The 24,846-nt window shown below is 42.5% G+C and overlaps 1 pseudogene; it reads left to right on the top strand.

The window, feature by feature from the left end:
* The first annotated feature begins 8,461 nt into the window (after positions 1–8,461).
* On the top strand, positions 8,462–23,715 carry LOC123482418 (annotated as a pseudogene).
* Positions 23,716–24,846: the final 1,131 nt, after the last annotated feature.

Raw genomic sequence — 24,846 nt, 5'->3', positions numbered from 1 at the left:
CTATCGTTCAACACACCGTGTAACTCTTCTGCAGTAAAATCACTTACACCCAAGTACTTTTCTGCAGCTGCCAGCACAACATCTATTTTCTGTGATTTACGTTCCATTTCTGCGGTACAATTGATAACGATGGCATGGACGCTAAGAAACACACTTACTGAAGCACATGTTATTCCTTTCAATCTCTACTGGCCTTATCCTACTCACAGGGATCCTCTTAGGATCCTTCGCCCTGGACCCATCTTCCTCTACTACTATCTTCACTCCCTCAGCATATGACACCTTCTGCACTACTCTGATCCTAGCAACCTCAACATGCCTTTCTCTAACCGGACACTTCTGATCTCCAGCACCATGGGTACCCCTAGAGTTAACACACACAATTTTTTCCACCGATACTACACATTCCTTTGTCTCATTCCTTCCTGTACACTTCTCACATCTAGGAATCTTCCTCCTACGCACTGCTGCAATATGACCATACACTTGGCACCTGAAACACTACAGCGGGTTCGGCACAAAACCTCGTACTGGATAACTGATATATCCTAACATTACTTTGTCAAGTAAAGACTCAACATCAAAACTCAAAAGAACAGACAGTGACTCTTCTATTTCACCCCACTCTCCACCGGGTCTCTGTTGCACCAAATAGCGGGCATCACAAACACTAGGAATTTAGTTTTGTCAACATTAAAGAGCCACTGAACACGCCGATTGGCACTTGTGTTTTTCTGTTGCTCATTCGAAAAACGAGATTTCAGTCTTGACGATGTGTTTCCTGACCAATTCCGCATTTGGTTAATGATGTTTGTCCCCCACGAGACACTGTAGACGCAGAAGCATATATCACTTCCTCAAAATCCCCAGAATGAATCTAAGATAACTCAAGAAATCTGTAATTATAGGTGTTTGGTGCAGTATTTCTCAAGTAAAAAAATGTGTGATGTGTTGTCTTATGTAAACAGTCAGAGCTGCTGAGCAGGTCTGTCACACTGTCTATGCTATTGGATAGAGAGCTATCACCGCAGCTGCTCACCCCATGTTAGTGGGCAAATGAACATGTCAAATCAAAACCCAACCTTCATTTACCGTTGTGATGCATGGATGTTCCAATCTCCGTTTTAGACGAGATTCACTTATGACCAAAATGATCCTATTTACACTTTGTAGTCAATTTTCACCAGGGGGGCAACTTTGGTTTTAGAAGTGGGGGGGACATTTATTTTTGTTAGCCTACCCGACCGCTCGGACGCGTCCGCATGGTCCTAAAGCACACCGTTGCCTCGTTTTGTATCACATTCCAATGATAAAACTGTGGGGGACAAAAATGCAATTTCATAATGTGGGGAGGGACATGTCCTCCCATCCTCAGTGAAAGATTTTGACACTAGAATTACTGTTTCTGGCTCATAATGATGCCACAAAGGTTGTTTTCAAAGGGATTCGTTGCTTTTTAAAGGCAGTCGCTCTTTAACCACGTTTACATACTATGGAAGCAGTTAGCTGCCGAAGCTCAAAGGACCCCTCCACAGTTTTTATGCGAGTAAAGTCATACCATATTTAAAAAATCATGACAGCTGTGATGGAAACAGGAAGTTTCGGTACAATTTTATAAATGCAGACAGATCATGTGTTCATTAGACATGGTGGGATCTTTTTGTGTCCATAAAATGAATTATGTGGTGGAAACGCCTTTATGCAAATATTGATATAATAATAACTTGTGATGCCATGCAGTTTATTAGGCTACAGATTAAATACATTATGATGAACTTCACAGGGTGGTGAAAGTGCAAGGTGATGAGCTTGATGCTCCTTTCCAATAAATATCTAGGGTCTTATTCTGGTGACATGATGATAGATGCTTGACTGCCATTTGACAAATCAAAAAAATCATGACAGCTGTGATGGAAACAGGAAGTTTTGAAACAATTTTAGATCATTTCTTTGTTCGATATGGTGGGATCTTTTTGTGTCATTAAAATTAATTATGCGAGAAATGGCAGTGGAAACGCCTTTGCAAATATTGATATAATAACCAGTAAACTTGGAGTCACACGATGATATGCATATGTTGTGTCCTCCCACTACAACTCGGGAAAATATGCAGTTTATTAGGCTACAGATGACAAGTTATGATGAACTTCACAGGGTGGTGAAAGTGCACTGTGATCTTTATGCTCCTTTCCAATAAATATCGAGGATCTTATTCTGGTGACATGATGATCGATGCTTGACTGCCGTTTGACAAATAAAAACATTCTCCATAATAATCTCATCATGTAGACTAGCCTACCGCACATCCTACCTGCACTGTAGGCTATCTGCAAGCTGTTGGCTAGAGGGCACGTGCCAAGACCAGAGTAGGCTATTTAACGCAACAGTTTTTGTGACAAAACTATCGGTAGAGTTCAAAATGTGATGGAAACACATTGAACATTAGATTTTTATTCGGTAAATGAAAATGTAAGCGAAAAAGTACATTTTGTATGCACTACGTCATCATGCAATGATTTCTATCTGCAACGTGTCCGTTTGGTGGAAACACAACTGGTGGGGAAATGCACTTTTTTTAATGCCGATTCTAGAATATTCGGATGAAAATCTGTCGCCAATTGGTTGGAAATTTAGCTACAGTCAAATTGTACATATAAATGTGCTGTTTCCATAAGGCCTGTCGTGACATTTTTTTTATGCATTCCATCCGCATGAAATGGTTGGATGGAAACAGAGTGGAAGAGGCGAAGCGAGAGGTTTCACTCTTGAAAAAATCTGTCCAAAATAAGCCCAATGCATTTCTATGGGCTTATTTTGGACCTAAGCTTATCCCATTGTTAGGGTGGAGACATGAGCATGGATGGAAACCTGGTTATTGTAGCCTACATCAACGTGACGCTATCAAGTTGCTTATTTTCTGTCAATTGCCACCCTGACACCTTCAGTGTAGTGTCTGTTCTGATTCTTGATTGGTTCTCATTCTTTGAGGTTGTAGATACAATGAGAAATTACACACACACACACATACATAGGGACGGCTCTAGCCTTTAGGGGGCCCTAAGCGAGACTTGGTTGGGGGGCCCCCACCTCTCTGCAAATTATTTTAGTGGCCCCCCTCTTGACAGTGGAGAGAAAAATGTATGTTTTAATGTTAATTTACTGCAATTCTACACATTTTGCCATAAGGCGTAGAGAAAACGCTGCAGTTTTAAAGGTCCAGTACAGTCAAAAACGTGATTTTCCACCTGGTGCATTCTACTATTCTTATTCTTAAAGCTGCAATATGTAACTTTTTGGGTGACTCGACCAAATTCACATAGAAATGTGAGTTATAGATCTGTCATTCACATCGAAAGCAAGACTAAGAAGCGATATATATGTTCTATGTGCGCTATTTCTATGTTTCCCATGCTTAAGTTTGGTATTTGCTTAGTTTACCTTCGGTTTCGTACACCAGATTCAAACAGCTGAAAATCTCATATTTGTGGTTACTGAAAATATATTGCACAGCGAGATCAGAAATGTCCCATGCGCGAGAGGCAGGATGAGGTTTTTCAGGGTTAGAGTAGTACAGAAGTTGTCATATGCTGAGGCAGTGAAGAAAGTAGAGGAATATGGGTCAAGGGGAGGGATCCTGAGAGGAGTGGTGTGAGTAGTAGATCTATACCAGTACAGAGATATAGGCCAACAAGTGATATATGTTTCAGTAAGATTGGATTTTTAGCATTTATAGCAATGGTTATCAACTGTACTGCAGGGATGGAACGTAAGTCGCAGAAAATTGAGGTTGTGGTGGCAGCTGCAGAGAGGTATTTGGGTGTGCGAGACTTAACATCAGAAGAGTTACAGGCTGTGTTAAGTGGTGGTGTCCCATCTTTTCAGGTTGTTGGCCTGAGGTAGGACTAAATAGATTTAAATAGTGGAGTAGGTTGGTGTTATTATTATTAGTTATTTTTATGTGAGTGTAGTGTTAGATGGTAGGGTATTTGTTTATTTATTTTTTCAAGCAAAGTATAAGGGAGTTGTACTCAAGTCTAGTAGGTGGCGGTAATGCAACATTTATTGGATGCCAAACGCCGTTAAACCTAATCGAAGAAGAAGAACATACAGTGCCTTGCAAAAGTATTCATCCTCCTTGGCGTTTTTCCTATTTTGTTGCATTACAACCTGTAATTTAAATCGATTTTTTTTTGGATTTCATGTAATGGACATACACAAAATAGTCCAAATTGGTGAAGTGAAATGAAATAAATAACGGAAAAGTGGTGCGTGCATATGTATTCACCCCCTTTGCTATGAAGCCCCTAAATAAGATCTGGTGCAACCAATTACCTTCAGAAGTCACATAATTAATTAAATAAAGTCCACCTGTGTGCAATCTAAGTGTCACATGATCTGTCACATGATCTCAGTATATATACACCTGTTCTGAAAGGCCCCAGAGTGCAACACCACTAAGCAAGGGGCACCACCAAGCAAGCGGCACCATGAAGACCAAGGAGTTCTCCAAACAGGTCAGGGACAAAGTTGTGGAAAAGTACAGATCAGGGTTGGGTTATTAAAAAAGATCAGAAACTTTGAACATCCCACGGAGCACCATTAAATACATTATTAAAAAATGGAAAGAATATGGCACCACAACAAACCTGCCAAGATAGGGCCGCCCACCAAACCTCACGGACCAGGCAAGGAGGGCATTAATCAGAGAGGCAACAAAGAGACCGAAGATAACCCTGAAGGTACTGCAAAGCTACACAGCGGAGATTGGATTATCTGTCCATAGGACCACTTTAAGCCGTACACTCCACAGAGCTTGACTTTATGGAAGAGTGGCTAGAAAAAAGCCATTGCTTAAAGAAAAAATAAGCAAACACGTTTGCTGTTCACCAAAAGGCATGTGGGAGACTCTCCAAACATATGGAAAAAGGTACTCTGGTCAGATGAGACTAAAATTGAGCTTTTTGGCCATCAAGGAAAACGCTATGTCTAGCGCAAACCCAACACCTCTCATCACCCGAGAACACCATCCCCACAGTGAAGCATGGTAGTGGCAGCATCATGCTGTGGGGATGTTTTTCATCATCAGGGACTGGGAAACTGGTCAGAATTGAAGGAATGATGGATGGCGCTAAATACAGGGAAATTCTTGAGGGAAACCTGTTTCAGTCTTGACCCAGAGATTTGAGACCGCTGGAAGCTCATTTGACTATCCCCAAGAGACTAGCACTTATATTTCAGGAGGGCTGCACAATTGTTTGTCTTGGGGGTGAATAGTTATGCACGCTCAAGTTTTCTGTTGTTATGTCTTATTTCTTGTTTGTTTCACAATAACAAATATTTTGCATCTTCAAAGTGGTAGGCATGTTGTGTAAATCAAATCATACAACCCCCCCAAAAAAATCTATTTTAATTCCAGGTTGTAAGGCAACAAAGTAGGAGAAATGGGAAGGGGGGTGAATACTTTCGCAAGCCACTGTATTGCACAGCGGTTTAGAAGGTACAATGATTCGCTACACAAGACATTGATTGTTTTGTCACATAAACTGAAATTAGGCAAACTATTAGAATTTTAGCAACCAGGAAATGGCGTAGTGATTTCTGCGTATTGCACCTTTAATAGTAAGTTGAGACCCTAACTGAATAAAAAAAAAATATATATATATACATTTATATACACTGCCGGTCAAAAGTCTTAGAACACCTACTCATTCAAGGGTTTTTCTTTATTTGCACTATTTTCTACATTGTAGAATAATAGTGAAGACATCAAAACTATGAAATAACACATATGGAATCATGAAGTAACCAAAAAAGTGTTAAACAAATCAAAATATATTTTATATTTGAGATTCTTCAAATAGCCACCCTTTGCCTTGATGACAGCTTTGCACACTCTTGGCATTCTCTCAACCAGCTTCATGAGGTAGTCATCTGGAATGCATTTCAATTAACAGGTGTGCTTTCTTAAAAGTTAATATGTGGAATTTCTTTCCTTCTTAATGTGTTTAAGCCAATCAGTTGTGTTGTGACAAGGTGGGGGGTATACAGAAGATAGCCCTATTTGGTAAAAGACCAAATCCATATTATATCAAGAACAGCTCAAATAAGCAAAGAGAAACGACAGTCCACCAATACTTTAAGACATGAAGGTCAGTCAATATGGAACATTTCAAGAACTTTTAAAGTTTCTTCAAGTGCAGTCGCAAAAACCATCAAGCGCTATGATTAAACTGGCTCTCATGAGGACCGCCACAGGAATGGAAGACCCAGAGTTACCTCTGCTGCAGAGGATAAGTTTATTAGAGTTGCCAGCCTCAGAAATTGCAGCCCAAATAAATGCTTCACAGAGTTCAAGTAACAGACACATCTCAACATCAACTGTTCAGAGGAGACTGTGTGAATCAGGCCTTCATGGTTGAATTGCTGCAAAGAAACCACTACTAAAGGACACCAATAATAAGAAGAGACTTGCTTGGGCCAAGAAACATGAGCAATGGACATTAGAGCAATGGACATTAGACCAATGGACATTTGTCCTTTGGTCTGGAGTCCAAATTGGAGATTTTTGGTTCCAACCGCCTTGTCTCTGTGAGATGCAATGTGGGCGAACTGATAATCTCAGCATGTGTAGTTCCCACCGTAAAGCATGGAGGAGGAGGTGTTATGGTGTGGGTTGCTTTGCTGGTGACACTGTCTGTGATTTCTTTCGAATTCAAGGCACACTTAACCAGCATGGCTACCACAGCATTCTGCAGCAGGGCTATTTTACCAAGAAGGAGAGTGATGGAGTGCTGCATCAGATGACCTGGCCTCCACAATCACCCGACCTCAACCAAATTGAGATGGTTTGGGATGAGTCGGACGGCAGAGTGAAGGAAAAGCAGCCAACAAGTGCTCAGCATATGTGGGAACTCCTTCAAGACTGTTGGAAAAGCATTCTAGGTTAAGCTGGTTGAGAGAATGCCAAAAGTGTGCAAAGCTGTCATCAAGGCAAAGGGTGGCTATTTGAAGAATCTCAAATATAAAATATATTTTGATCTGTTTAACACTTTTTTGGTTACTACATAATTCCATTTATGTAATTACATAGTTTTGATGTCTTCCCTATTATTCTACAATGTAGAAAATAGTTCAAATAAAGAAAAACCCTTGAATGAGTAGGTGTTCTAAAACTTTTGACCGGTAGTGTATATATATAAATAATAAGACTAATTGGTTGGTGCCCCTTAAGCGACCACTTATTTAGCTTATGCCTGGAACCGGCCCTGCACACACACACACACATTTCCACCCGAGTCAGACACCAACATTTTTGGTAAATTTGACTTGATGATCCTGAATCATATCATATTTCTGTCCACTGTGTGGTGCCCTGCCTACGAACACGGAACTTCAGCGCGTTAGAAATCCGAAACCAGCCCCCCCTCATGATCTGTATAAACCCCGCATATGTCATTTTTCTGTCATCCAATGTGCTTCCAAACTTGCAAGAGGTACCCAATAGAATGTGCTCTTTATTGCAAGACGTATGTCATGATTGGATAATTGTACTGTCACTTTAACCCAACCATGCACCTTGCACGTCTTGGCAACACTTCAGAAATCAATGATTTGATAAACTAGATTTTTCTACATTAGTTAGTCGTTTGTCAATGTAACGTTAACTGTCTAACCTTTATAACGATATAGCTAATCACTGTATTCAACGTCGCTTGCGTTTGGCGTCCACGAGTCAAGAGGCACCAACAGACGATATGCCAGCCAAGCAAGGTGGAAGTAGCTAAAGTAACCATATCAACAGACAAGACAGGCTCGAAGCTGGGGACAGGGGTAAAACAAAACTGATCAGAGTAGGAATCTTACAGCAAACTAGCCAGCTAGTAAGGGAAATTGTTATCTATCGGTAAAATAAGCGTTTACCACGTGTTAATGTATTTAAATGAGTCTAGTAGCTAGCTACAAAGAACGTATTGCTACCCTTTTGCTATCTCGCGTAGTAGCTCCTAGGATTAGCAGTTAACGCGTAGCGACTTCGTTGAATTGCATTGGATAGCGCTAGAAAGGTTAGCTAGCTAGCTAGCTAGATTAACGTTTGAATACAGTATTTTCTATATACATAATTAAAATGCATAATGAAGATGTATCATTAGGATGACAATAGTTGCTTTCAAGTGTGTCTGACTAGCACGTTCAGGGCAAGCAGCTAGCCAAACCAGTTTGGTAAATCTGTGTTAGCGCAATCAGGTTGCTAAAGTGTTAGCTAGCAACTGTAGGTTTACGATTTGGTGGATAAATACACTTTTTCTAGCTGTCTTGAAACGATTCACGGCCCACCAGAATCGTTCAGATAATTTGACTCTGCACTCGTTAGATAGTTAAATAATTTGGCACTTGCATGCTTGGCTAGTGTTTGCTATTGCATTTAGGCCACGTCGCTGCAGATGCATTTCATCCACTGCAGATGCATTTCATCCACTGACAGCGTCATTGGATGAATGCAAACAAGACAGGCGACAACTGTGCGGAAGAGGGAAGGCGCGTGAATAACTATTCCCCACATTTCCTGCAGCTAGCTAATGCAATTAACTCGATTGGGGTTTGATACAAATGCTTTCTTTATTGACTATGTCAGTGGCTGTATGTTTGCCGTAATTGAACGGCATGTCAGCTACCCAATTTGTTTACCAGTGGAAGTATAGGCTTTTCTAGATCAATTATAGAACACATTCTGAAATGGTTGGCTTTGGCGCAAACCGACGGGGAGGCCGTCTGCCGTCCTTCATCCTGATCGCATTGATGGTGATCATTGCCATACTGTCTTTCAACTACTGGACTGTGTCCAACAAGCAAGGGCGCCTATTGGACGAGTTGGCTGAGGTGCAGACACAGGTGAAGCGGACCGACGCGGCGCGCAGTCGACTGGAGAAGCGCAACTCGGAGCTGATGGTGCAGGTAGACACGCACAGGAAACAGATCGATCAGAAGGAAGGAGATAACAGCATGCTGGAGGGCAAGCTGCACGCTCGTGAAGCACTCATCAAAAAGTGCACAGATGAAAAGGTGGGTAGGACTCGATACTAGATCACTTCATCCAGCTGTAGTAACTATGCTTCCTAGTTCATGCAGGTCTCAGGCATATGAACTAACTGTGCCAGAGGTTTGACAGGTGGAAAGCAGCCTTGCACCTGCATCCTATTGTTGTATTACAGTAGAGGGCAAAACCTAGTGTCACCTACCAACATGGGTAAAGACTGAGCAGTCTCCAGCAATGTTTTGAATGCCCAAAACACACACGCAAGCAAGCCAAAGTTGAAAGTGGGTTGTCCCAGTGCATTGTCGTCATCTAAGCCTTAGAGATGAGTTTGAGGTACACATCAGTACAACCTAAGTGACACCTTTTTTTAATTACTTCCTAATTCAAGGAATGAGTCTTGATGTCATTTTAAATTTAGGTTAAACTCATAAATTAACCACTTAAACTAAAATATTGTTTATCTACTTCAGCTGTGATAGCCATCAGATCCTTTGAATTTCAAAGGTGATTTCAAAAGCCATATCGTGTAACAGCTAAACTCATTTTTCCCCATCACAATAGCGCCTGCTAACCTGGCATTGCATTGCAGTTTGCACATTGTTTATTGGTGTGTATTTGTGCTCTTATATTAGTCATTTGACAGGAGGTATAGTCTCCCTCCCTGCAGACATGGGGGTTATGAGTCCCAGCTGGGGCCCCTCTGCAAGGGCCTGTCTGTGTGCCCAGTGCTGGGGACCAGCCTCTTTTTACCCTTACTACATTGTCTGCCCCCCCTCTTGTCCCAACCGCCGCAATGTATGCTTATGTGCCGCATCAGATTGCATAGGAGGTGTGGCGAGAACAGCTGAAGGGGAGGGCCTACCTTTCATTAGCATTATGCCGTACCCACACGGATGTTTGCTCTTCGGATTGTGTGGGCTAGCCATGCCCAAACCGGATTGTATATTTTAATTACAGCTCATCTCCTGAATGTTAATGGTGTCCAACAGTGCAAATCTTCTGTTCAACATGAGGGATGGTGTAGTGTAATACCAATCCCAGATTTTTCCCAGCGTTAATCTGCTCGTTGTCCCATATCAGGATCTTATTTTCTGATGTTACCAGTGATAGGGTTGGGCGACGTCAACCTTAGTCCTATTGTGATTATGTACCCATATGTACCCCTATTGTACCCTCCATAAAATAAAATAAAACGACAGTTGGCCTATAGTGTGAAATTGAATGCAACTGGACGAATCATGACGAAAGATGATTTTTAAAAGCCTGGACAGAGGCTAAGTGCAGGCAATGGCAAATATTTTCTAATATTCCTTTCTGGTGGAGGAGCAGAACAGGTTTGTGTTTGTGTGTGTGTCAGTGTGGCGCATACATGATAGAGCAGTGACTGTGTGAGGAACGGGCTGTCTTACCATAGTGCGCTAGGTTATAGGCCTACATCATGGGCTGGATAGAAGCAGTCTTTCCCCTCATTAAATAATAGAAAAATAAACTAGATGGACATTCTCCATGAAGAAAAATTGGTGGGACTTTAACTCTTTACAAGTGTCTTTGTGGTAGGGGAAGAAGTTTTAAATGTTTTACTAAAACCAAGCAGTTAAATATATTCAAAGTTACATTTAGTAAAATAATTGGTCTGATTGTTTTGAGACTACACTATCAACTTTATTACTTTGGATTGTGGGGCAGTTACAGTGGGGAGAACAAGTATATTGATACACTGCCGATTTTGCAGGTTTTCCTACTTACAAAGCATGTAGAGGTCTGTAGTTTTTGGTCATAGGTACACTTCAATTGAGAGACTGAATTTTTAAAAGAGGAAATCCAGAAAATCATATTGTATGATTTTAAGTAATTAATTTGCATTTTATTGCATGACATAAGTATTTGATACATCAGAAAAGCAGAACTTAATATTTGGTACAGAAACCTTTGTTTGCAATTACAGAGATCATCACGTTTCCTGTGGGTCTTGACCAGGTTTTGCACACACTGCAGCAGGGATTTTTGGCCCACTCCTCCATACAGACCTTCAGGGTTTCGGGGGCTGTCGCTGGGCAATACGAACTTTCAGCGCTCCCCTCCAAAAAGATTTTCTATTGCGTGTTCAGGTCTGGAGACTGGCTAGGCCAATCTCCATGGATCTTGAGATGCTTCTTATGGAGCCACTCCTAGTTTGCCCTGGCTATGTGTTTCTGGTCGTTGTCATGCTGGAAGACCCAGCCGACCCATCTTCAATGCTCTTACTGAGGGAAGGAGGTTGTTGGCCAAGATCTCACGATACATGGCCCCATCCATCCTCCCTCCCTCAATCGTTACCCAAGTCCTCCTGTCCCCCTTTGCAGAAAAGCATCCCCAAAGAATGATCTTTCCACCTCCATGCTTCATGGTTGGGATGGTGTTCTTGGGGTTGTACTCATCCTTCTTCTTCCTCCAGACACGGCGAGTGGAGTTTAGATCAAAAAGCTCTATTTTTGTCTCATCAGACCACATGACCTTCTCCCCATTCCTCCTCTGGATCATCCAGATGGTCAGCTTGGCAAACTTCAGACCGGGCGCTGGACATGTGCTGGGCTTTTGAGCAGGGGGACCTTTTGCGTGAGCTGCAGGATTTTTTTAATCCATGACCGGCGTAGTGGTGTTACTAATGGTTTTCTTTGAGACTGTGGTCCCAGCTCTCTCTTCAGGTCATTGACCAGGTCCTGCCGTATAGTTCTGGGGCTGATCCCTCACCTTCCTCATGATCATTGATGCCGCACGAGGTGAGATCTTGCATGGAGCCCCAGACCGAGGGTGATTGACCGTCATCTTGAACTTCTTCCATTTTCTAATAATTGCGCCAACAGTTGTTGCCTTCTCACCAAGCTGCTTGCCTATTGTCCTGTAGCCCATCCCAGCCTTGTGCAGTCTACAATTTTATCCCTGATGTCCTTACACATGCTCTCTGGTCTTGGCCATTGTGGAGAGTGTTGGAGTCTGTTTGATTGAGTGTGTGGCAGGTGTCTTTTATACAGGAATCGAGTTCGATACAGGTGCAGTTAATACAGGTAATAGGTGGAGAACAGGAGGGCTTCTTAAAGAAAAACTAACAGGTCTGTGAGGAGCCGTGAATTCTTACTGGTTGGTAAGTGATCAAATACTTATGTCATGCAATAAAATGCAAATTAATTACGGTTTAAAAATCATACAACGGATTTTCTGGATTTTTTTAAATTGCAGACCTCTACACTGCTTAGTAAGTAGGAAAACCTGCCAATTTTGCAGGTTATCAAATACTTGTTCTCCCCACTGTAGATCAGTCATTTTATCACACAAATAACTACACTCAGACGATAGCCTACTACACTGTTATCCACTCTCTTACTACAATACCACAGTGTATATGCAAACTGTAATAATAGAGTACAGAAGACATAGAAATATGAGTTATGATTTGTCATTAAAAGCAAGTTTAAGAAGCGGTAGATCGGTTCTATGTGCACTATTTCTATGCTTCCCGTTCTTTTTAGTTTTTGGCGTCTTTACTTCAGTTTTGTACACCAGCTGAAAATACAATATTTTTTGGTTATGAAAAATATATTTCACAGTGGTTTAGATGGTACAATGATTCTCTACCTATACTGGCTTATTTTGTGATTGGTTGTAATTATTGCTGTTTTGATTTCAGATTTGAATATCAGAGAAGTAGACCAAGGTGTCATACCCTTTTAAGTTTTTTATCTATGATGTGTTGTTGGGAAAAGTGGTCAAGGTAGCTGATTTGTGTCAAAAGTCACATTTGCTCATTTGGTGTTTCTCAAATGCATAACACCGTGCTCTGAGTACGGGAGGGTCGGAGTATGAGTCCAAATCAATGTATGTCGAAGAGGGCACTTCTCGACAACGCGTACTCTGTTTGCACGATATTTTGAAGCATGCGTCGACGCAAGCTTCAATATAAAGTATGCACAGAAATGTGATGCAACCACGTAAAAGTGGCGGTCATTATTTGAGCTGAAGCGAGAGAAAATACACTCCGACTTCGGAATGAAATGTTGCTTATTCACATCTTATATGTTGCCTGACTATGTTTTATCTTGATACGTTAATAAATACATGCTGTTTAATTTTGGTATGTTTACTTGCCTACAATACCCACTGTAGTGTGCTTAGTTGCAAGCCCATAGTAAGTCAATAGGGCTAACTGGCTAGCTACTACTGTTAGCTAGCCAGATAGTCACTAATAATTGTTAGCTAGCTAGCTACCTACAAAGATTTGACATCTACCTTGCATAACATTTGAGGTCATTTTGCCTGTTGAACTAGCTGGCTAGATTAACACTTAGCTAGCTGGATAAGTAAAACGCTTTGCTTTTTTATCTTGTTTCATTTTCTATTGTTGCCATTGTCCTGGCTGGAAGAAGGTTCAGTGGAGGTGCAGCGTAAGGTAATAAAGTACTGCAAGTAAAGCTTCTCAAATGTAATGTTTTATGCGTTCTCCACACTCGTCCTCACAATAATGTACTCAAGAGAACGTCCTCAGAGAATGCACTCGGCGCTTGAGAGTGTGGGCGATAGCATGCGATATTGAGAAACATCAATTTTCTCATGCTTAGAGTGTGCTCCCCCATTGTTATATATTTGAAAGTTCTGAAAAGTTCCAGCAGTTAATTCAACAGTGGAAAGTTGGCTAAATTAGTTTGTTACTAAAAGGCTGTACTATAGGTAGTAGATATTTCTGTTCTTATTTCCAGATTTGAATAGTAGAGGAAGATTTCATACCCTCTCATAACTTTTTGTCTGTTCGGAAAGTGGTCAAATTGAAAAAATGTATACAACAAGTTATTGATGTGGATACTAAAACAGCTGTATCGTTAGATCTGTACAATATATTTTTGTTCTGATTCCATATTTGAATAGCAGAGAGGTTGATCAAGATGTCATATCCTATAACATTTTGTCTAACTTGTTGGGAAAGTGGTCAAAGTAGCTGATTTGTGTCAAGAGTTACATTGTTTACAGTGAATGTGAAGTAATGTCACAATGGGGTGCTTTAGCCCATACAATGCCTTCAGAAAGTATTCACACCCGTTTACTTTTCCACATTTTGTTATAAGGTGGGATTAAAAGTGATTTAATTGTTATTTTTTGTCAACGATCTACACAAAGATCTCTGTCAAAGTGGAAGAAAAATTCTAACATTTGTAGAACATTAATGAAAAAATAAAATTATCTTTATTAGATAACTATTCAACCCCCCTGAGTCAATACATGTTAGAATCACCTTTTGGCAGTGACTACAGCAGTGAGTCTTTCTGGGTAAGTCTCTAAGAGCTTTGCACACCTGGATTGTACTATATTTGCTCCATTTAAAACATTACAAAATACAACAAATATATATTCTTCAAGCTCTGTCAAGTTGGTTGTTGATCATTGCTGGACAGCCGTTTTCAAGTCTATTCAGTTTATTTTTATTTTTTACAAAAAAAACTCCTAGTTCGTTGCCGATGACAAACATACCCATAACATGATGCAGCCACCACCATGCTTGAAAATATGAAGTGGCACTTTCGGTGATGTGTTGGATTTGACCCAAACATAATGCTTTGTATTCTGTACATAAAGTTAATTTCTTTGCCACATTTTTTTAGCAGTTTTACTTTTAGTTTTGGAATATTTTATTCTGTACAGGCTTCCTTCTTTTCACTCTGTCATTTAGGTAAGTATTGTGGAGTAACTACAATGTTGATGATCCATCCTCAGTTTTCTGCACACAGCCATTAAACTCTAACAGTTTTTAAAGCATTTAGAGCATTTCACTACACCTGCAATAACATGTGTATGTGACCAATAACATTTGATTTGGAAGTCACCATTGGCCTCATGGTGAAATCTCTGAGGTTCCCCCCTTCCTCTCCTCAACTGAGTTAGGAAGGATGCCCTGTATCTTTGTAGTGACTGAGTGTATTGATACACCATCCAAAGTGTAATTAATCCACTTCACCATGCTCAAAGGGATATTCAATGTCTGCTTTATTTGTATTTTTTACCCATCTACCAATGGGTGCCCTTTCTTTTGAATCTGTTTTGAAATTCACTACTCGACTGAGGGACCTTCACAATTATCTGTATGTGTGGGGTACATGGATGAGGTAGTTATTCCAAAATCATGCCTGGGGCGGCAGGTAGCTCAGTGGTTAGAGCGTAGTGCTAGTAACCGAAAGGTTGCTGGTTCGTAATCCCGAGCCGACTAGTGAAAATCTGTCTGTGCACTTGCACTTAACCTAATTGCGCCTAGAAGTCGCTCTGGATAAGAGCGTCTGCTAAATGACAAAAAAATAAAATAATAGTGTACATGCCAGTTATTATGTGACTTGTTGAGCACATTTTTACTCCTGAATTTAGTTAGGCTTGCCATAACAAAGGGGTTGAAATCTTATTGACTCAAGACATTTCAGCTTTTCATTTTTAATAAAAGAAATGTCTAGAAACATAAGTCCACTGACATGGGGTATTGTGTGTAGGCCAGTGACACACAATCTCAATTTAATCCATTTAAAAATCAGGCTGTAACACAACAAAAGGTGGAAAAAGTCAAGGGGTGTTTCTGAAGGCACTGTAACATATTTATTGAAATAGGCAAATATTGTCTAAATTCACCTTCTTTTTAACCTCCACTGTTGTAGCTCAGCGCATAAGAATTTCACTGTACCCTGTGGTTACATCAGCGACCCTGTGCATGTGACTAATAGACTATCTAGGCTAAACTGTCTCACATCATGTCAGTTCGCCATCGACGATGGTTGTCAATCGTCGTCGATAGAACGATGCTATCGTAATATCGCCCAACCCTAACCAGCATCCTGTTCACTCTGTTCCTCCTGTGCAGGTGTTTCCACTCCACTACCAAGGACAGGGTGTGTTAGTAACTGTCAGTCACACACCATATCAGGAATGGGATTTGAGTTGTGGTGGTAGTAGGAATCAAGGTGTATTAGCATAGCCTAGTTATGCCAATAGTCCTCTCCTAGTACTGCTGAAAGGGCTGAAGGATAGAGAAGCAACATGATGTAAAAGTCTTTGAGGTGCTTTGCTTTAATGTTTCGGTCTCCACATCCGCAGTGTGCTTTGTGGGTGCCTAGAAAGAGCACTGTTATTTTCCACACAGCAGATTAGGTGGAGAGACTGAACCACTCAGTGTCTCTTTTCAGGGAAGGTGACAGCATGAAGCTTTTATCTCCACAATGGCTGACATTGATGCTGTAATTACTGACACTCCTCTTCTGTGCATTCTGTCTCATTAAAGTCCTGAGCCCCTCTTTCTCTCCCTCTCTGTGTGGATTTGATTCAAGCCCTTTGTTCTCCCTGGAGAATCCACCCGTGTGATTTGATTGGTGGCTAGTGGCTACTGATGGAGACGTGAATCTCATTTGTGGGGGAGGTGTTTGTCTGTGGGACAGTCATATAGGGGGTGCCCGAATGGATACTATTCCCTCCTTAGCCTATAAAGAACGGTTTCTTTACTCATTGAGCGGTTCCTTCGCTTTTCCTCCCTTCAATGAACAAACATGACCACATGAAGAAGGAATATCAGACATGATGGCAGCCTAACACACTGTTTAGTGACTGGGCCAATGGAGCTATCAGAGAGAGAATCTGCTTTGGGAGAGACTAGTATTGGATTGCATGTATGGGGCAGGCAAATAAAGTAGTGATCTCTTTTGACCTGTGGTTACTTCCACCTTGAAAGGGTAATCCCAGCCAGCAAGGCATCCCCTTGGTGTCTGCACCATGCTCAAATCGATTTGGTTTCTCCGGGCTGGGTTTGACGCTTACTTTTGTCTTAGTTTATTTCATGCATTGATGGTGTAGAATACAGTAGGTCTATGAAGCTCCTAGGTTTGATGGTCCTATGCTTGTGTTTTCGCAAGTTAATCTCCTGTCCTTACACTGATGACAGTTTTGCTCATTCTGACTGGTTATATGTTTGGCTGGTCTTTAGAGACATAGTCAGACCCCAGATAAGGGAGATGGTATAATTGAGTGGAGGGCAGAGAGGGGCCTGTCTGGATCAGTCAGGGGCTCAGGAGGACAGAACTCTCTCGTCTGACAGATTCTCACTCAGTCTGCCATCTGTGGTCTCTCAGCCACTGACCTGAGTGGACATATATGGCCTGTGTTGGATTTTGGACAGCTTGAGCGCTTTCAATTAGATATGGTTTGGTATATTCAAAAGATGGAGTATTGCATCTACTAATTTGTTCTACCAAGTGAATGCATTTACTTTGTACATGGTAGAGGAGAGGATACCAAGTATATTTGGCAGTGCATGTGCAGTAGCTCCCTGCTGTGACTGATTGTACTGCCAATGAGGAGGGCTGCGACAATGGCTCCCTCTTTGGGTCACTGGGTAACACTGGGCGCTGAGCCGTCTTTTATTGTGGTCAAGGTAGGGAGGAAAGTCCGGACAAAGGAAAGCAAACTGGATAAATTAGGATTTCTCTCTTTTGAAATAGGTGTAGCCTACATCTGGCAACGTGTATAACCATTGCACAAATATGAAACTGAACACAGGATGTATGCATAAATTAATCTCATAATGCCTTTGTAACAAATCCACAGATACAACATGCTTGATTTATGTTGAGCACAGAACGCAAATACCTACTCTTATTTGATGTAGCCTAATGTTCCACACACTCAGCCTCACCTCTTTTACTGTGTTATATTATGTTCAATACAAAGGTAACTGTATACATGAATAGACGTTAATACAGCTCAGGTGTTGGTGTGGCCACGTAGGCTAATGTCTGTCAAACTTGCGCATATGGACACAGAAATGTGCAGACACCAGACATGTAGACACTTCACGTTCTCTGTCCTCTAAGCATGCACAAATAGAGCCCTGGGGATGGCCTTCCATCCTCCTCTGTTTCTCTCCCAGCTGCATTTCACATTCACCTCCTCCCTCAGTCCCCTGAGATCAATGCTTGCACCCTCCTGCTGCTCCTGAAATCTACCTCAAAGCCACAGCTGCTCTCCTCTCGTTGAGGCAACAAAAACACTTGCAATTGAATTTTGTCTTTGTACATGTATGAAAAGAAGTGGAATAACTCCTTAGGCGGTCAGTGTGTCATTGTGTAATGGGTCAATAGCACATTGTTCTGACTATAAGCTGGTTTCACTCTAAGCGGTCTGGGGATGTAAGGAATTTCCAGGTGAACAAAAGAGCAGTCACAGAAAGTCAATCGTAAATCAATTCTGTTTTACAAGTTGCAACAGGGAGACACCTCCAACACAGAAGCAGAGAAAATGTCTAACTGGTCTTCTCTGAGAAGGCCCTTATATTCTAAACAGCAGACAACGGTTCTGTAAACCCGAGAGGCTATTGGGAAGTCAAAACAAAAGGCATGGACTTTGTAAGTTGCTACAGAATCAGTGTTTCACAGAATACAATCGCAATCACTGTGTCCTTGTACCTCCAGTCTGGCGTCAATCACTATCAACAGATATGAGTTTAACCCACAACATACAGCATCCAGTTTAGTGACATCAACCCAAGTGTCACAAACAGAACACTAGAAACCATTTCTGTATTACAGAAAGGGAAACGATAAAAATGCTAAACATTGTTAATCACTCTAAACTGAATGTGAACTTTATTCATCTTAAATATTCCTATTACAGTGAGCCATAGATGTGTTCATCTTAGATAGGTCTCCCTCTCTCCCCTCCATCAGGCTTCATTATGAAGGGGAGAGGAGATCTAATGAAAGCTGCTGCTCTGTGGTCTGTTCTGACTTCCTCAGCCTGGCTGTCCCTAGGATCTCTCTTCCATCTAATCTGACTCTATCTGGCTGCAGATGGTCTTCTAGTCACTCGGCTGGTCAGACACAATGAATCCGATGGAGCATTTTGCAAGCAGAGTTTTCACTCAGCAGAACCTTTATTCAGCTAGATATCTCGGTTGCTGAGCTGACATTAAAGTGCTATTGCACCTGGCCTTAGTATAAAAATGTCATCCTTCCAGTTAGGCTAGTTCAGCCACTTTATATTTCCAGTTAAACCGGTTGTATTTGGCATTACGATGATAACAAAGGTTCTCAATGTTCTGGTGACCTTTCCTCAGACTGATGTTCTTTTCTGTCCTTCCCAGATGAAGGTGCAGGGTGATGTCACAGCACAGATGTCGGAGATTGTGAGGCTGAAAGGTAAGAGCAGACACTGGCCAGCAGAGGGCACACTTCTGTTGGGGTCTTATGGCTAGCAGAAGGCAGTATGGGCTTGTATTACCATAGATGGAGCCTGGAGCAGTAACAGCAGTTTGCATAATGCTGTTAGTGCTGTTAAGATGTTTTATCTCAAGTCCCAAGTGGACTCTAATGCATACAGATTTGCAATGTTGTCATTCCTAGTTTCTTTATTGAATGATTGTCCAACACTAAAGCTGTAGCCTAATATCCTGCATGGTTGAAATTGCATTTGTGCATAGAATATGAACCCTAAGGTTATATTGTGTGTTTTTGGGGGGTGTAGAGCAGCTGAAGGAGCTGAAACAGGAGTTTATGAGGCAGGAGATCCAGCTGAGGGAGGTGAAGAAGAACAGCACCAATCTGGAGAGGAAGCTGGAGTATGAGAGGTACAGAGAATGAACTCTTTCAATAAATCTTTCATGTTCTTGCTCTAGGCTCACAAAATCACAGCAAAGTTGAGGTTATAATGACTATCGCACCAATATAGCCATTGGTGTGAATTCTAACACGAGCTTCATTGCTTTTCTCTCTGATTTGTCTAACCAATTGTTTGTGTGTATGTTAGTTTGCAGTGTGGGCGTCAAATCACACAACTAATGGACGAGTATAAAGAAGCTAAAAAGACCCTGGAGGAGGAGGCGGTGGAGCTGAGAAAGGTGAGGCCCTCTATCAGAGCACCTAGTCATGATGTCCCTACCTCTTCCTTTCCCTGTAATGTAAGTGGTTGTCTACCACCCCCCTGCTGGTGTTCATAGATCATACACTGTGGAATATCCCTTTGTCCTGGATGTCAGCAGCTCTGCACTTAGTCATTGTGACTCTTTGCTTACCCAGCAATAGTGATTATATTCATCCCTCCCTCTCTGTTTCTTCTCCTCCCACACCCTCTGCAGAGTGTGCTGGATAGCAGGAAGGTCGGAGCTGCAGAAGGAGGGACTGAGGTGGAGACAGCAGAAGAGCACCACACTGTGGCCACACACCAACGAGACACTGACCTCAAAGGTAACATTACAACCAGCTCATATTGCCACATTCTGCCTGTGTAATATGTTTCAGAGCTAACCCACCTCTCTCCCTCCCACCCCATCCACTCTTCTCTCCCTCCACCCCTCTCTTCTCTCTCCCCATCCCTTCTCTCCCTCCACCCCATCCACTCTTCTCTCCCTCCACCCCATCCACTCTTTTCTCTCCCCAATCTCTCTCTCCCCCTCCCTCCTGGCACAGAAGATTTGGGTAAGCCTGGCAATGATGCTGGCATGCCTGGTATTGAGGACAGTGAAGTGGGAAAAATAGATGATGTGCAATTTGGTGAGTATTTATTCTCTCTGGTTATTCTACTTTTGATGATGACCCTGGCAGTAAGTTTGTGTCAAAATATCATTGCTCAAATATCAAGTGGAACTGTCCTCCTCCCCTCTCATTGTCTCTAGCTCTGAAGAAGCCAGCCATCACCCCAGAACCACATAGAGATACCTGATACTGGGTTAAGAGAGGTGGGGGCCGGTATGGGAGCAGGCGGGTGCAGGGGCAGGTGAGGGGCTGAGTCGAGACCTCTCTCTGGACCGGCCTGTGCTCCAGATTCAGGACAAGGTCCTAGGGTTGGGGATGGAGGGGGCGAGCGGGGCCCTCCAGCAGCAGCCCCCCAGGCGGTGGCAGACAGACCCATCCTCTTTGACGAGGACAACAAGGCAGCCATCCAGGCAGATGAGTTCGGAGAGCAGCACAGACCGCAGAGGTATGTCAACTCAACTCATGCTCCACACACTACATATTTGCATTTTCAATTTACTTTATTAGTTTTGCTGCACAGAGACAAAACCACTTATTTAGAACAGTAATGCTTTAGTGGTGACATGCTATCATGTGTCTGCCATTGAGTTTGAGACTTGAGGCCATGGCCTGGGTACTGCTCTGACTGGGCTCTTAATGGCTGTGTGCAGCAGAGGCTCCCGCTGCTCTTGGCCTCTCTTCAACTCCACACTAGCTGCCATAAAACGTGAGCCATGCTGGCTTCCTGTTTTTAGTTCAGATTTTTTTTTCATGGAATGTTTGTGTAGAAAATGGAGGGAAAAAGTATTGTTGGCGCAGTGCTCTGCTCTCTGTTTGGCAACCTCTGTCTTTTAAAGGTGATTAATCCTTTTCTCCCGGAGATTGAAAACATGCTCCTTCAAACTGTAGGCTAGCTCTCTGTGAAGGAGCACATTCAGTACTACAGGACAGAGTTCACCTAAACCTCTCTACTGTACATTTGAAATGAAAAGCCCAAAGGATGACCAAATTTCTGGTGAAATATTTCTAACAGAAAAGTCATTATTGATGCTACCTCTGTTTCGCTGTCTCCTTGAAGCTCCTGACAATGTGATGAAAGCAGATGGTGTACAGAGGAAAGGGGCAGGACTGCCTCTGCCTCCTAACCCCGCCCAGGTGCCCAACCCTATAGAACCTCGGCATGCCAGAGACCCCAAGCCTGCTGAGCCCCTGCGTCACAGACAGAGTGAGTGCCTCCAAAGGCTGGTGGGGATGGGAGGAGACTGAGGACCTCTCAGTACACAGGAGATGTGACACATGGAGACTTATGCTGTGGTTGTGTCTTTACTCTGAAATGTAACTGCAGCGTCCCAGTAAGAAGAGCTTCTCTCACTTGCAGATGTGTCAAGGTTACAACATAACCTTTACAATTACATAAGCTATTTTTGAACGCACTCTGCAGTCCCGAGCCCTATCTAGAGTTTTCTTTCTCAAGGTTGCGTTAGGTCTACTATAAGTGGTTGCCTTCCCTAGCTATCAGGGTTTAACAAACCTTCCTCAACACTGCTCATAAAGTCATTCATATTAGAGGTGCTGTCGCCACAGACTGAATTGAGAGATGGCCAGATGCCATAGAGTACGCACAGTGAGAGAGGCCCCTGACTTCAAGGGTCTCGGGGTGTTCCTTCCTGCTGCCTGCCTGGCTTCAGCTCTGCTCCCTCCCTCCCTCCCTTCGCTGCCTACTCTCCAAACAATACCCCAACCAGCTGCCCTGCCAGCTACCCTTCTCCTTGCTTCATCTTCACACACTCTGCACCACACATACACACACTCATGTTTTCCTCCCAAGTTCCTTTACACTGACCTCACTTCATTGCCAATTACTTTTTTTTTCTCCCCCAAAAACCTTAAACATGATATACTATGCCTGCCTCTCATACCTTACTGTCCAACCCATCACCTCCTCCTTCAGTCCATCTCATACCCTCCGTTTCTTAGTTTCATCATCCTCTCTTTTCATTCACTCTCTCCCTCCTTTCTCTTCTGACTCTGTCACAATCTCTTTGCTTCCCTCCCTTCCTGATGGGGCCCTTCTCTGCCTCTACAGGCGTTTCTTTGAAGAGAACGAGTCCCCTGTAGATCCACACGGCTCTAAGCTGGCGGACTACAATGGGGACGATGGGAACGTGGGTGAGTACGAGGCGGACAAGCAGGCCGAGCTGGCCTACAATGAGGAAGAGGATGGTGATGGTGGGGAGGAAGACGTCCAAGGTGAGCCAGGCCAGGGGTCTTCAAGTCCAGCTGTATCACCATTTCTCCCTCCTCCACTCCTGCTGCCCCTGCATTAGATTGAGTACCACCAGCTCGGCCATAGCTCACAGCACCCTGAGTTACCCACCATTCCTGTCTCAGGAACATCCATAACCAACCACCCCTCAGGGTCTAAGCCTGAGGACTGTTCAGTGGATCATTTAGGCTGGAGGGCAAGCCTCCCATCATTGTATACCACAATAAAGCCTTACCTCTACATGTGGATAGGGGCACTTCTCTCCCTCAGTGACTTATGGTTCTGTGTGACTCCACTCCAATGTCTGCATGCCCCATCCAGCTGTGCGCTTCCCCACTGTCTGTGCTCCGCCACCTGTCTGTGCCCACTGGACATCTGTGTACACCTGCAGTAGATGAATAGATGCTGTGTTTGAGTAGTACGAAGTTTCAAATGCATGTGCGTTCTGGTCTTATCATTATTACAGCTGTTATTCATTTCTCCACGACAGGTTAGATTGTGAAGTGTTTTGTGTAACCTTTAATGTAAATCACGCCATTTATAACAGCTGTTGTTGTTCCTGCCATTGAAAGTGCCATTTTCGAATAGGCTACTGTGATGACAAAGTAGTGTTAAGGAATTCTATGGCCGACATGGGACAAAGACTAATACATACAATATGTTGCTCTTCTATTGAGCATTCCTAATGATAATCTTTAGGATTTCCTTTTAAATCTATCTAGCAGCTGTTATTTACGGATGAGAGAGATGACTACTCCCTGATGTTCTGTCCTCAATCTCCTTTCAGATGATGAAGACCGAGACATGCAGGAGACCGGGCAGTGGACTATGGAAAGAGACGTCAAGCCATCGACATTTTGTAAACCTTATCAACTCGCTCTAGGATCTTACTGAAATGGAGTGGGATAGCAAATTCTAGCAAAGGGTTTATGTCCTCCGCATTTTGTTTCACTGTTGCTTCGGATGTCATTCTTAGGACTGGGTTGGAATCATGAAGACGTTTTAGGTGCATCTCTTATGGCGATGGACTATTCTGAAGACACGGTACAGATTATTATTCCATGAAGCAGTTTGACCTGAAACCATGTATCATTGAATCTATAAAACAATTCATGATAATATGGTTCTGTGCAGCCGTTGACTTGCAAATAATGATTTTATAATTTATTTGGTATTAGAATTCCCTTAGCGATTACAATGATATAATGTACAAGAGTGCTATACAGTGTACATTTGTAATGTTTTTTTCATGACAGATTATGAAGGCTTTTGTTTTGTTTACTACTTTGAATGAACTGTCAGCTGCAAGAATAGACTGTAGTGGGTCTGAAAAGAGCCAGTTTGGCCCAGAACCTCGCTGGCTTAGATGACTCTGTTGCTGACCTGGTCACCTAGACTGGCAGGCATAGCATATTGCTTGAAATGGGGAACTTTAATTTTACTTGTCTTTACCTAAAAAGGAATATGTTTCCCTTCTGATTTGGGACAGCTGTTGCTTGACAAAGAAAAAAAACCTGAAAACTGCTGCTCGAACTGTGTCAATGAATTTGACTCTCTCTTATTGTTGGACTCTTGTATGGACGCCCACACTTCAAACACAGCCGCGCCAACCAACGCAGCCCCAACTTCCGCGCCAAACATGCCTTATGCCAAGGACTTCTCATGGCTTAAACCTCTTTGTTCATATTATTTCTGTCACAGACATAACACTCTACAGTGCATGCAATCTTTATTAATCAACCTGAAGAACGTCTTGAAGCTGGATACAATACTTAGACCAGTTTAGAATTAGGAATCCTGTGGAGGACTAAAAGCTCAATGCACACCTGTCCTGCTAATAAGAATGGACTACAGTAGGCATAGATGTACATATTTGAACTGTTTCTATTTTAACTGTAGGACTCGAGACTATTCTTCCTTGAAATAATAAGCATAAAATCAGTTTTGTTTGTCTAAAAGTTGGTGATTTCATATGGAAGGTCGGCATATTGAATGTACGCTGCTGATGTTTTGGTTTTTCAAGATCATAATGTAATTAAGATATTTGG

The sequence above is a fragment of the Coregonus clupeaformis genome, chromosome 32 (assembly GCF_020615455.1).
Source record: "Coregonus clupeaformis isolate EN_2021a chromosome 32, ASM2061545v1, whole genome shotgun sequence".
NCBI classification, from domain to species: domain Eukaryota; kingdom Metazoa; phylum Chordata; class Actinopteri; order Salmoniformes; family Salmonidae; genus Coregonus; species Coregonus clupeaformis.
This window is presented reverse-complemented; position numbering and strand designations above follow the sequence as displayed.